At 46.8% G+C, this 14,159-nt stretch overlaps 1 pseudogene; it reads left to right on the top strand.

The window, feature by feature from the left end:
* Window positions 1-11,864: 11,864 nt before the first annotated feature.
* On the top strand, window positions 11,865-13,690 carry LOC100341698 (5-aminolevulinate synthase, non-specific, mitochondrial pseudogene; annotated as a pseudogene).
* Window positions 13,691-14,159: the final 469 nt, after the last annotated feature.

Raw genomic sequence — 14,159 nt, forward strand, 5'->3', positions numbered from 1 at the left:
GCTTTGTATGTATTCAGATAATAAACCCTTAGGCGCTCTAATTGTCCCCATATTTCAGCTGAAGAAATTGAGACTACAAAAGGCTCAGTAACTTGCCCAGCATCACACAGCTAGCTAATGTGTCAGGAACTGCACAATATCACATTTCTGGCTTTAAGGAGCTCCCATTCCACCAGGCAGATGAACTGATACATACAAGAGTACTACTTGGTTTCCAAGGGCAGTCATAGGGAGCACCAGTGAGGGGTGAAGAAGGAAGTCCAAGACGCCAAGGCCTGCAATGCAGCTAGAGGCCCTGGGAGCCTAAGTCAGAGAGACAAACATAGCTAGGACATCTTCAGGGAAGCCCCAAGACAAGAGAGTGCACGTTACGGGGCTATGAGGGGGCTTCAAAAAGTCTGCAGAAAATGATTGTGGTGGGAAAACTATCCACACATTTCACAAATGTTCACCATGGGACTGGCGCCGTGGCTTAGCAGGTAAAGCCACCTCCTGTGGTGCCAGCATCCCAGATGGTCACCGGTTCGAGTCCCAGCCGCTCCATTTCTGATCCAGCTCCCTTCTGTGGCCTGAGAAAGCAGTAAAAGATGGCCTAATCCTTGAGCCCCTGTACCCACATGGGAGACTTGGATGAGGATCCTGGCTCCAGGCTTCAGATGGGCCAGCTCCAGTCATTGTGGCCATTTGGGGACCAGACCAGCGGATGGAAGATTCTCTCTCTCTGTCTCTGCCTCTGCCTCTCTGTAACTCTGCCTTTCAAATAAATAAATAAATCTTTTTGGTGTAATTCATTGCTCTGAAGTCCAGGACAGGACGTGTGACTTGCTCAGGCCCCAGAGTTGGGTTCTAATGGGAACAAGGGGGAACATACACTAGGGATGCAACCTGTAACTTCAAGGCCAGTTCTCTCAGCATCGGAAATGTATTTCACCTGGTTTTCCCAGGTGTGGCTTCCCACCGAACGGGGGATGGGGAATCAAACCATTCCCTAAAGACAAAACCCTTCCCCAAAGTCTGCTGCTCTACACTCCCCTGCTGTCTCGTTCTGCCCTGTGAGGCATTGCTCTAGATACACAATGGCATTGCTCTCCCATTTCACAAGTGAGAACACTGGGGCACAGAGAAAACAAGAAGTTTTCGTGTAAGTGGCCAAGCCAGGAAGCAAACTCAGAACACTCCCAAGGCACCACGTGGTGCTGGGGTCTCACCGTCGTCCCCTAGGCCCAACCAGAATTTGTCACCTCTCCTGTCCCCGCGATGCCAGGAGGTCTCCCAGTCAGGTCTGCTACTGCACCTTGACATCAATATTTACTCGAAAGCATTTTCTCCCTCTTCTGTGTGGTCTGAAGGAACAAATCCAATGTCAATTTTGTTCATGCTCAATCTCAGTTTAGATAAACCAGTTAGCAGAGTATATACGACAAAGCTCCCTGCCAAGTTATAAACCAAGTAGTCAGACAAACAAACACAGAATCAAATGAAGATCTAATTAGCTTGGTCCAATTATGCTGCTGCCTTCCAGCAAGTCTAGGATGACCTATAACAAACACCAGGGAAGCAAAATAAACTACCTTGTTTCAACTCTTTTTCTAGTCTTTTACCTTTCTCTTCTCTCTCCCTCCCTCTCTTTCCTCTCTCTCCCTCTCTCTCTCATTCTCTCTCTCGCCATTTTGTACTTAGCCTTTTTGTTTTCTTCTCTTTTTCTTTCTTCCATTGCTTTCTTTCTTTTTTCCCTCTTCCTTCCCTGGCTTGCTTTCTTCCTCTTTTCTATTTATTTTTAAAGAAGGGGCTTTAAGCCTGCAAGAGACCGAGGGCTTCCCATACATGTCGAGTTCTAGAAGTGATCCACCAGATTTTTCCTTCTGACACAAGCAGCCTTGAGCTAAAAATCATCTCTAACACCTTGTAGCAATGAAACTGGATATGGGGCACTCCTGGGATGCTGCGACCCCACTGGGTCTCCTGCACTGTGGAATTGTGTCCCTACCTCTGGCAAGGTAGGGGACTGCTGCCTCTTGACACGCCGACAGGAAGGAGGCCTAAGGCCTGGCATCGCCTGGCGAGCACCCTGGGCACCAGGCCTAAATCCTTCTTTTCACTTCTCAGTCTCAGCCCAGCCCCAGGTTTTTTCTGTTTTTAATCCATTCCAAGCAGGCGAAGAAAATGACAAGTGAGCCAAACTTTAGCTTTTTAATAACGTGAAAATTGAAGCAATTGAGGGGCAGTTATTAATAAACAGACAGTTCACGCTATGAAAGCATGGAAATTTTCCCTCCGTAACGAAGCACAACCATGAGGGTGGAAATGTTGATTCATTTAAAATGAACTTCTGGCTGTAACTTGCAGCAACCCAGAGGAAACGTGCAGAGGGCGAGCAGCACTAAGCTTGGAGTTGAACTCCAGCCACCACCGTGGAGTTGTGTGACCTTGAGCAGGTCCCTTCCCCTCCCACACCTATCCCGCACCAGTCTCTTCAACCTATAAACAGGAACAAGCAAACCAACACAGACCTTACCACAAAGAGTCACTTTGAGGACTGTATGACATGTGCAGTGTCAGATCTGAGCTCAGCAAACAGCCTCAGGATAGAGTAGACAAGACTAGAACTCTTGCCCGCGGCTCCCAATGTGCTTTGTGACCAAAGGCAAGCCACTCATTTCTCTCGGCTTCACGTGCCCTCTATTTACGATAGCATGAAACTTCTGCAAAGGAAAAATGCAAAGGAAAAAAAAAACAATTCTAGAAAAGAGCTGGGCATCTTTTATAAAGTTAATCATACACTGAGCACGTGACATACCAATTTGCTACTGGAGATCACTCCTAGAGACAGGAAAACTTCAGGTTCATACACATAGCTGCACACAAATATTCCTAACAGGCCTCTTCACTGGGGATATAACCTCATGTCCCTCAATAGCTGAATGGGTAAATAAGCGGTGATCATCCATACCGTGGACTGCCACTCTGCAATAAAAAAGGAATGACCTGTTCACACAGGAAACACCTTGGCTGAATTTCACAGGCTCTATACTGAGTGACAGAGGCCAGCCTAGACAGGTGCGCACACTACAAGTCTGTTTCCCTATCATCCTCCATTCACAAACAAGGCTACAGTGACACACAACACATCAGGGGCCGTCGGGAAAGAGGAGTGTGGGGAAGGGGTGACTGCAAACAGGAAGCCCTGAGGTGGATGTGAGGGTGACAGGCTGTTTCTGCCTTCTGACTGTGGTGGTAGCTACACAAATCCATACACGTGTTCAAATTCCCAGAAGCGTACACTGAGAGCGAGCATTTTCCTTTGTTAATAAAGGACAAATACATCTAAGTAATAAATGGAGTGAGAACCGTAATAATAGTAAATTACTCTTATCTGCCCATAATTTTTCAGTCCACAGGGTGCTCTTACGCAGTTCTCACGGCTCAGCAATTATAACTGCGAGCTACAGAATTGCTCTCCTGGTAAAGATGGATGCAAACTAAAGGCTCATAACCAGATCCTTCCCTGGACTTTTGGTATTTTAACATTTGGCCAATGCAGTGATTACCTCTTCAATCCACACAATTTCAATTCCTGCCTGGGTGCTTTTCATCACACCTCACACGGTCATCCCTGAAATCCTTCTCTTTCAGAAAACGACGTCAGTGTTTACAGGAGGAAGCAATTACATATTGTCTACATTTCGTCTTGTTTTGTTTTGTTGTTTCCAAGTTCCTATGTCAACCTGCTCATGCGCCCAGGAATATTTATGTTTTCTTGGAGAAAAACAAAATAGGCCAGTGCACAATTCAGGAAAATAGCGCATGCGTAGGGACACTCCTTTGTCACTGGTACTTGGAATGAATGATGAGAAAAATACGTTACGGTGAATTGTCAAGCATCCATTCCTGTGTTTATGCATTCACCACATCTCGTGACTTACCGCTTCATGAGCTGAACTATGACTTGACGCAATACAAACTCCCTGCCTCCATTCCTGGTGGACTCCCCTCCGCCCATCAGCTCTCAGTTGCAACGTCACTTTCTTGGGGATGGCTGTGCCTGTTGTCATCCCACAAGGTTCTCAGGTGCTAGCCTGGTGCCCCACGGCATTCTGCATGGTCGCCATGCAGTGACATCAATCATTTCAGTGCTGCTTGAAATCTGCCTCCCTCAGTAAACTGGGAGCACCTGTAGGGGGCAGGGGACCAGATCTGAACCATCTAGCCCAGGTCTTAGCACACCTAAGGGCCTTCATCCATGCACTCATTCAACAGTTGTTCTCAAGCCCTTCCTTTGTGTCAGGCAAAGTTCAACTGCCAAGAAGAAACGGGCAGCTGTATCTCCATGGAATGTATCACCCAAGAGTGAAAGAGACAGTCAGAAAGCAAGCAGCATGAGCACTTCCTGGTGACGTAGGATATAATGTCAATGAAGAGGAATCAGAAAGGCAAGGGGCCAGGGCACGGTGGGTTCCTCTGTGGAAGAAGCATGGAGATGGAGGCAAACCCAGCAAGACTGGCCTGAGAATCTCATCCTTGCACTTATTTTCTCCCATCTTCCAGGCTGAAGAATGTTTCCTGGCCCATCAGCTAACAAAGGCAATTCAGGCTCCGGGACCCAATAACCAGAGCCACTGGGCCTCTGTCTGCTGGCCCTGGGGCAGACCTCCCACTCCATGGCCTCTGACAACTTGAGTAAACCTCTCCTGGGCAAGGGGAGTGCTGGGAATAATTTTGTTTTGGAATCCGGGCTGGTGTTTAGATTTCAAACTAGTAACCTGCCAGTCTCCGGCCATCTGAGAAGTTGGCTTCCTTTGACTCATAAAGTGCCCTTTATGCCTCCAAGGTGACATAAAATATCATTCCATCTTTGCCCTGGAATACTCCCGATGGTTGCATGAAATGGGCCTTTATGGTACATCAAAGGCCCATAACCGGATCCTTCCCTGGACCTTTGATATTTTAATATTTAGCCAGGGAGGTGATTATCTCTTCAATCCCCACAGCACTTGTTTATTTTGTTGGTAATATCTTTGTCATGGCTTCACTGGGGAGAAAACGAAGCAAGAAGGCGCCCGGCCTCCTGGCAGCTCAGATTTGGACATCCTCTAATTTTTATCTCCAAAAGCTTAGAGGCACAGGGGCTAGGTTCCTTTGCTCTTGGTCTCCTGAGAACAGTGTTGGACAGCATCCCCCTTAACAAGCATATCCAGTTTATGCTTCTCCGAAGCCAGCCCAGTCCCCCCAGTGCACTTCCATGAGGTCTCTGGATCATGAAGAAGCAGTATTGAGTTTCAAATTGGAACCGAAATGTCATCATTATTAAAGACAGGTGGCTGACTTTCAGTGAAGAGTACTGAAGACCTACTGTGTGTCCCCCTTTTAAATTAGAAACCTGACAACAATCTGAAAACCCTTTTCTGCTTATTTGTTTATTTTAACACTATTTCTTGAGCTTCTACACTATATCAGGTACCGTGCTAGACAGCAGTGGTACCAGTCATAAGCTAGTCTGTCCTCATGAACTCTTTAGTCTAATTCCCCCCTCTCGTGGCCTCTTCGTCTTATTTCCAACTCCTGGGATTCTGCATTCCCTGTTATTCTCAGATTCCTTCCCCTCTCTCCATACTCTCTACTCTCTACCACTGCCTAAGGTCAGGATCCTGTCATCTCCCAGCTGAATTTCTGCAGCTCTTAATAGGGTTCTTGGCCACCAGCACTACTTGCTGTAATCCACCCTGAATCCAGCCCCAGGCATCAACCTCAAACTCAAATCCAGCTTTGTCCCTGTTGTATCTCAAACCTCTCAAACACAAATGCCTCACCGTGCAGGGAAGGAATGATTGCAGCAGCCAAGCTGGGAAGACAACAGAAGGTGGACTGAGAGAGCACATGCCCCCCTTAACTTAATGGCCCACATCAATCAGTCAAAACACAGCTTTGGGATCAAACCAGCCTGGCTCGGGATGAATTCCTACTCCTTAGCCTCTCTCTCCAGCTACCTCAGTATCTGGCCTGGACCAAACTCTCTGTTCTCAGCTCTCACCTAGACCTCACCCTGGCCTGCTTCTATTCTGTGCTCCAACTATATTAAATGACCTGCTTTAGTGTTCCATACATGCTCATGCCCTCATGCCATTTGCTCGCTGAATCGTATTTCCCTAGAATTACCCCAATTACCCTCCCCAAGAGAGTTCTCTTTCATCTCCAACATCACCTCCTCTGGAAGGCCTCCGGTGACTATCTTGAAAGAATCAGTTACTCTCAGTTCTATTTCTTTGCCTTGCTAATCTATTTCATGTTGCTATAATAGGATACCAGAGAATATGTAATTTGTAAGGAAAAGCAATTTATTTTTCACAGTTCTAGAGGCTAGGAAGATCAATATCAAGGTGCCAGCATCTGGCAATGGCCTTTGTGCTGTGTCTTCCATGGGGAAAGGTGAGAGGTAGGAGAGGACAAGAACTTGAACACATAGCCTTGAGCCCTTTATAATGAGCACCAAACCCACTCGTGAGAATAGAGCATGACCTAACGACTTCCCATTGGGACCTAACTCCCAATCTTGTTACCATGGAGATTAAGTTTCCCTCATATTCATCCACTGCACTTGTGTTGCATAGCCTTCTACAGTTTCACATTCAGTTCTATGACTCTGGCCATCACTTTGCATTAATTGGTTAGTGAGCAAAGAAGACTGGCATATAAACATTGAGTTTCCTGTGGCCGGAGCTTGCTGGGTGACATTGGACAATGTTTGTTGCTGTGGTACTTTAGAATTTCACATACTTCTCATGAAATTTTATAAGAAGAAGCCTGAAAGGTGTGTATTAGTACTCTCCCCGTTTTCCTTTGTGAAGAAACTGGGGCTCAGGGAGGGGAAAGCAGTAGTTCAAGGTCATACAGCAAGTGAATCCTGGAGCCAGGGTTCAGCCCAGAGCATGTAAAACAGAGATCAGCCCACTTTCAACAATATGGTCCAAATATGGTCTCAAATAAAGTGCCAGTACACAAGCAGAGACTTCCAGAAGCAGCTGTGTGTTAAGGTAAACAATGGTAGAAGATGAAAAAGAAATGCTACGAAGAGTCAGGTAGCCAAGATGTGTGACTCTCCTTAAGCACACCCCAGCACCACTTCACAGACTGCTACTGTGTCAAGTGTACTGCAGTACTATGCACATATCCTGGGTTCTGGCCCATCTTGTTTATAACTTGCTAAGTGATTTTGGCCAAGCCACTTGCCCGGCCAAGCCACTTGCCCACTCAAAGCCTACACATTTAACTATAGATACGAGACTTCCTCACGGTTGAGGTCCCCTTCCTGCTGTGTGTCTCTCTACGTCCACTCCACCAACATCCAGAGAGGGAGCGTTCACTTACTGGCTCCCAGGCCCCAAATTCTTGACTGAGGCCTTGCTCCCCGCCAGTCATTCTTGCTCTACCTTTCCCTTCAGAGATCCTAGAGCTCAAAGGCAAGTGAACAGCTATGCAGTGAAGCAACAGTGAACAAGAGTGACCCAAATGCCTCCTGTCCAGTGGACAGTTCCCAGGGTGAGCAGGTCATTCAGATGTGTGCCCTCACCTGGTGGGAGTGCAAAGGACTTGCAGTTCCCATTGTCTCTGCATCTTTCAAGTGCAAGACTGCAGAATTCACTGATCCTGGGTGAGGGACTATGTCAACCCAACTTAGCTATATTTGCCTCCAATTCTTTTCTCTTTAGAAAAAAAAAAGCAAGAGAGAGAAATACATTCAGTGAAAAATGGATTGGCTTCTTATCCAGTCATACTTTACTGCTATTGCAATATCTTCCAGGTACTACAATGTCCTTCTGCCCCTCAACTGCATGCCAGAGGCGTAGTTCACAACTAGACTTAGGAGGAAAGACCAAAGGAGACTAGTCTAGAAAAGCTCCTCCATTTTTGGTTTGGGTGAAGGGGTAAATAGCTGGGGGAGCCATTTCTGTGGAGAAGTGGTATAGAAAGAGGGATGCATTTGAGGAGTAAACATGATGGATTTAGTTTGGGACATTGTCTTAGTCCATTTTGGTTGCTGAAGCCGAACGTCACTGCATAATTTGCAGACAGTAGAAGTATGTTTGACTCCTGGAAGCCCAATACCAAGTGATGGTACCTGGTAAGGGCCTCGGGCTGTGTCAGCCCATGACATAAAGTGGAAGGGCAAGAGAGCACACAAAAGCAAGATGGAACCAAACCACTTTTATAACAGACCCATTCCCACCATTAATCCATCTACAAGCCCTCATGACCTAATCACTTCTGTTAGACTCTACCTCCTGACACTGTTGCATTGAGTATAGAGTTTCTAACACATGATCTTGAGAAAAATCAAACCATAGCAGATGAGGCATCCAAGAGAAGATGTTTAGAAAAAAGCTGGAGCCTGTTTTGTTATATTTTATTATTGCCAATATATGTGTCACGTCTGTGCTTAAGGAAAATCATAATTCCCACCTCAGTAACATTGAATTTTTCTATGTGACTCGATGTGTTCAACAAAATGTGAGAGAAAATGATATGTGTCATTTTCCAGCACACTTTAATAGTTAAAGAGTGGTTCTGCTGTTGTTTTTCCTTCTACCATGAGATTGGCGTGTCCCCGAGAAAGGCTGCTCTTTCCACTGTAATCCAAGAGAAGAGAAGACTTGGAGGGAACCACAGCCAGTCCAAGAGAGCAAGGAATAAGTTTGCAAACCATTAACATTTGAGGGTTAGTTGTTACTGCATCCAAATTGAGCCTAAACTAAGCAACGTACCCATCTCTGATTTTATGGAAGAAGAAACCAAACCCAGAGTAGGGAAGGAAATTGTGTCAAATCCTTAGACTCTTAGTAAGTACAGTTTTCTCACACCCATGTTGAAGTTCTCATGTCAACTCTTTGTAGTCCTTGAAATTAATATGTTAGGATTGAATACTTTCGTAGCATGGCCCACTTTCCCTTTTTATAAGTAAGTAAAACACTATTTTCTTTCCCTCTGCAGAGATTTCATCTGTAGATTTTCTTTTCTCGGTTCAAAGGTTCCTGTCTCGCATCAAAGCCTATTAACATGAGATTTCTTTTCCACCAGTTCCTCTCCCAGCCTCACAATGCTGACTTTATACATGAAAATTTTACTTGGAGTTAAGGCCAGGTGTGGGAAATTTTAAGACAAAAAGCTATTTGAAAATATTTGTATAGTGCAGGAAAGAGCCCAAGACCAAGAGCTAAACGATATGTGTTTGACTTAACAGTGCTGTGAGACTTTGAGTGGTTCACCTCACCTCTCTGCACCTCAGTTTCCTTATCTGTCATATAGAAATGACATCCACCCTGCCTATTTCTAACATGAGTTTGTTTGTAAGTGTCCTTTGAAAGACCAAAGATTGAATTGACAGACTAGTTGAGTGGGAGGTGCCTCCTCGGAGGATTGAGTATTGCCAAGCAACCTTGGACGAGCAGCCCATTGGCACAGACTAAATTTCCAGCTGCCTGCCGAAAGCATTTGCATCATGCCAGGCCACTAGGCAGAGACTGGAGGGAGGGAAAAGATTTTATAATAGTTTTCCAGCACTCGCATTTCTCTCGGAGTGAGATTTCTGGCCCACATTTCAAGGGAGCTATATTCCATGGAGACAGTGCACTTAGAACAATATGAGTGCACTTCAAAAAGTTCATGGGACACTGAATTCATAACTTTATTTTGGTGCAAAAAAATTTTGAAATCCTTGCATAGTTTTTTTTTCATGATGCACATTTTCCATGACCTTTTTAACATATGGGTCTCCTCCTCTTTCTGTGAGGAACTGATATTTAGAAAGGTTGAAACACTTAAACTGAAGACCCAAGAAAAATTTTTCAGAAGGTTTATATCATTGAAGGAGTGCTTTAAAAACTGAAGGGCAGGAGCCAGCACTGTGGCTTAGCGGGTAAAGCCCTGGACTGAAGCGCCGGCATCCCACATAGGCACCCATTCGAGTCCCGGCTGCTCCACTTCCCAACTAGCTCTCTACTATGGCTGGGAAGGCAGTGGAAGGTGACACAAGTGTTTTGGCCCCTGCACTCACGTAGGAGATCTGGAGGAAGCTCCTGGCTCCTGGCTTCGGATGGGCACAGCTCCGGCTGTGGCAGCCATCTGGGGAATGAACCAGCGGATGAAAGACCTCTCTCCCTCTCTCTGTCTCTGCCCCTCTGTAACTCTGCCTTTCAAATAAATAATCTTAAAAAAAAAAAAAAAAAAAAAAAAAAAAAAAAAAAAAAAAAAAACTAGAGGGCGGCCTGGAGTGGGTGATGTGAAGTCAAAGAGGCCAAAATGTGGAAATGAGTCCCATCCGTTCAGAGGAAAGTGGCCAGAGCCTGGCTCACACAGCAGACCTGGGGATGAAGGAGAGATACTGTAGATAGGTCATTTACCCAATGTCATGCAGCAAATTAGTGGAAAAAAGAGGCGTAAATCCCAAGTCTTGAGCTCCCGGCCCAGTTTTCTTCCTCTTATTTCACATCCCTGCAGTAGCACAAAATGTGCTTCCTAAGATCCCAGAAAAGTCTGATTAACAAAGCCTTGAAACTTGAAGGAATTTTTTTTTTATGTGTTTGAGAGGCAAAGAGAGGGTGTTCCCATTTTCTGGTTTACTCTCCAAAAGCCTGCAATGGTTCTGGGATGACCAGGAGTTAAAGCAGGGAACCAGTAATGCAATCCAGGTCCCCCACATGGGTGGCAGGAACCATGAGCCATCACTGCTTCATCTCGGGGCCTCTAGAGACAGGAGTGGAGCTGGCCATAGCAGCCAAGCACACCAAAACGGAAAGCTAGCGTCACAACTGGCATCTTTTTAAAAAGATTTATTTATTTATTTGACAATTAGAGTTACACAGAGAAAAAATAAGAGACAGAGGGAGAGGGAGAGGGAGAGGGAGAGGGAGAGGGAGAGAGAGAGAGAGAGAGAGAGAGAGAGAGAGAGAAAGGTGTCTTCCACCTGCTGGTTCACTCCCTAGATGGTTGTAATGGCAGAAACGGCAGCAATCTTAAGCCAGGAGCTTCTTCCAGGTCTCCCATGCGGGTTCAGGGGCCCAGAACTTTGGCCATCTTCTACTGCTTTCCCAGGCCATAGCAGAGAGCTGGACTGGAAGTGGAACATCTGGGACTAGAACCAGCACCCATATGGGATGCTGGCACTGCAGGCTGCAGCTTTACCCGCTAGGCCACAACGCCGGCCCCCCAGCTGGCATCTTAACAATCAGTCCAAACACATGTCCCTAAAGAAAATTTTTAAAAGGAAAGAGCATATAGACAAATGGACTTAGAAAACAAACCATGTAAAGTGGGCTCCCTTCCATCTGACAGACATCTCCAGGCAGGATTCTTACTGCTGTCATTCCTTTTTTCTCCTCTTAAAAACAAAACAAAACACAAACAAACAAACAAACAAAAAGCACTGAGTGTGCATGGAAAGCATGTTAGGAATTAAATTAGTGCAAAACGAATTTGTGAGAATAGTTCAAAATGTGTGAAAAATAGAATTTAAAAAATCAGTATTTTGGTACAATATTTTTTTGCAATCCATGCATAAAATTTTCCTAATCCACATTTTTCATGAATTTTCTAAAAAATCCTTCACTGGCAAGGATTTCAAAAATTACTCATGCCAAAATAAGCTGATCTTTTAATTCCATTTTCCACAACTTTTGAAGTGTCCCTCATTGATATATAGACTTGTTATTTCCATGCACACTAAAAAAAAAAAAAAAAAAAAAAAAAAAGATACTAGGTTGCTTGCCAACAAGGGCAACCTTTTGTGTGGACACCTTGGCCCGAGGTCCCACCTCTGCCTCCGCCTCCGTCACCGGGCAGAGTGCCCTTGGCAGGAGCCAGCACACTTCCTGAGCATGGAGACTGTTGTACACCACTGCCTGTTCTTGTCCCCACATCTTTCTGCAGAAGGCAAGCACATGCCCATTGTTCTATGCCCAAAACTGCCCCAAGATGATGGAAGTTGGGGCCAAGCCAGCCCCTCAGGCCCCGTCCACTTCTGCAGTGCACTGCCAGCAGATTAAAGAAACTTCCCCAGCTAGTGAGGAAGACAAAACTGCCAAAACCCAGGTCCAGCAGGCTCCTGACAACTCCAGCAGACCCCATAATGGCACACAGCTTCCGTCTGGACAGCCCTCGCCAGCCTCAGACCAGGGCACTGCAGGCAAATGCCCTGGCCCAGCTGAGCTGAAGGGGCAGCTGTGTCTTCTGCACAGTGAGGCTGGAGCTTCGGGAGGACATGAGCAAATGCGTGCACTGAGGAAGGCGGCGCCCCAAAGCTCCGTGAACCCCAGTGTTATTAGTGTGAGGCCTATGGAAGGGGACCCTAGCAGACTGATGAAGCTCTTCCAGGCTGTTATGGGAAAGCCAAGTCCAGAAAGAATGTCTCATCTTCTTCAAGATAACTTGCCGAGATCTATTTCCACTGTTCAGTATGATCGTTTCTTTGAGAAGAAAATTGATGAGGAAGAGAACGACCACACCTACCGAGTTTGTAACACTGTGAACCAGAAGACACACATCTTCCCAAGGCAGAGGATGACTGGGACTCTCTCACCACCAGGAGACAGGTGTCGCTCTGGTGCGGTATCCACCACCTAGGAATGAGTCACCACCCACGGGTATGTGCCACAGTTGTGGACACTTTGAAACAACACCATGTTGGGGCAGGTGGAGCCAGAAATATTTCTGGAACTAGTAAAGTCCCTGTTGATCTGGAGCTGGAGCTAGCTGACCCGCATGGAAATGAGGTGGCCCACTTGATTTCCTCTTGTTTCCTGGCCAACGACTCAGCCCTGTACACCCCTGGCGAAGATCATGCCAGGCTGTGAGAGCTACTCCGATTCCAGGAACCATGCCTCCACGATCCAAGGGATCCACAGCAGCCGAGTGCCAAAGTACGTCCTCCACAACGACCCTGGCCATCTCAGGGACCTGCGGTCCCAAGATCGTTTTATTTCAAACTGTGCATGCGATCGATGGAACCGTGCACCTACTGGAAGGACAGTGTGATGTGACCCGTGAGTTCGGAGCAATCACCATCATGGGTAGGGCTGTACGGAGACTCGAGGCGCAGGGATTGGTGATCCCGCTGGAGTCATGATGAAATCGGACAGCACTTCCGGAACTCTGCAGAGCCTTCAGCTGTGTGGGAGGGTACATCGCCAGCACGAACTCCACTGATCGGCGCCGTAAGGTCCTCCGCTGCTGTGGCTTCCTCTTCACCATGTCTCTGCCTCCTCCCTGCCTTGCTGCTGGCTGCAGCCCTGGAGTCTGCGTGGATCTTGAAGAGCTGCAGGCACCAGCGCAACGTTAAGCTCGTGCGGCAGATGCCGATGGCTGCTGGCCTCCCGGTTGTCCGCTGCGGTAGCTGTGCGGGTTGCAGATGCTGCAGAAAACACAGCAGTCTGTGACAGGCTAATGACCCAAGGCAACGTCTCTGCCCAAGCCATAGACAGTGCTCTGGGGGGAGGAGCTCCTGCCCATGGCGTGCTCCTCCCACCACCAGTTGCAGATGGAGTATCTGCTGGCCACGTGGAAGCCAGTGGGCTGGACCGGAAGCCGCATTCCTCCTTGGAGTGTAGCTTCTGCAGGAGGCCGCTGCATTTTGAAGTTGTGAGTGAAAGAGAAATCCTGTTTTTCAGGCATGAGCAAGATGGTGTTTGCTCAGGCCACAGAGTGACCTCAATTACTCCACCTAACCCCTGCCATTGTCATAGCCAGCTGATTTCTACAGTCATCTTCCTAAGTGCATTATATTATATTAAATTTTTTAAAGATTAATTTATTTATTTGAAAGTCAGAGTTACACAGAGAAAGGAGGGGAGGCAGAGAGAGAGAGGTCTTTCATCCACTGGTTCACTCCCAAGTTGGCCGCAACTGCCAGAGCTGTGCCGATCTGAAGCCAGGAACCAGGAGCTTCTTCCCAGTCTCCCAAGCGGGTGCAGGGGCCCAAGTACTTGGGCCATCTTCTGCTTTCCCAGGCCACAGCAGAGAGCTGGATGGGAAGTGGAGCAGCTGGGTTTCAAACCAGCGCCCATATGGAATGCCAGTGCTTCAGGCCAGGGCATTAACCCGCTGCGCCACAGCGCCGGCCCCAAATTATATTAAATTTTAATGTAGAATACAAACAGTCCTGAAAATAAATTCTT

The sequence above is a fragment of the Oryctolagus cuniculus genome, chromosome 7 (genome assembly GCF_964237555.1).
Source record: "Oryctolagus cuniculus chromosome 7, mOryCun1.1, whole genome shotgun sequence".
Taxonomy (NCBI): Eukaryota; Metazoa; Chordata; class Mammalia; order Lagomorpha; family Leporidae; genus Oryctolagus; species Oryctolagus cuniculus.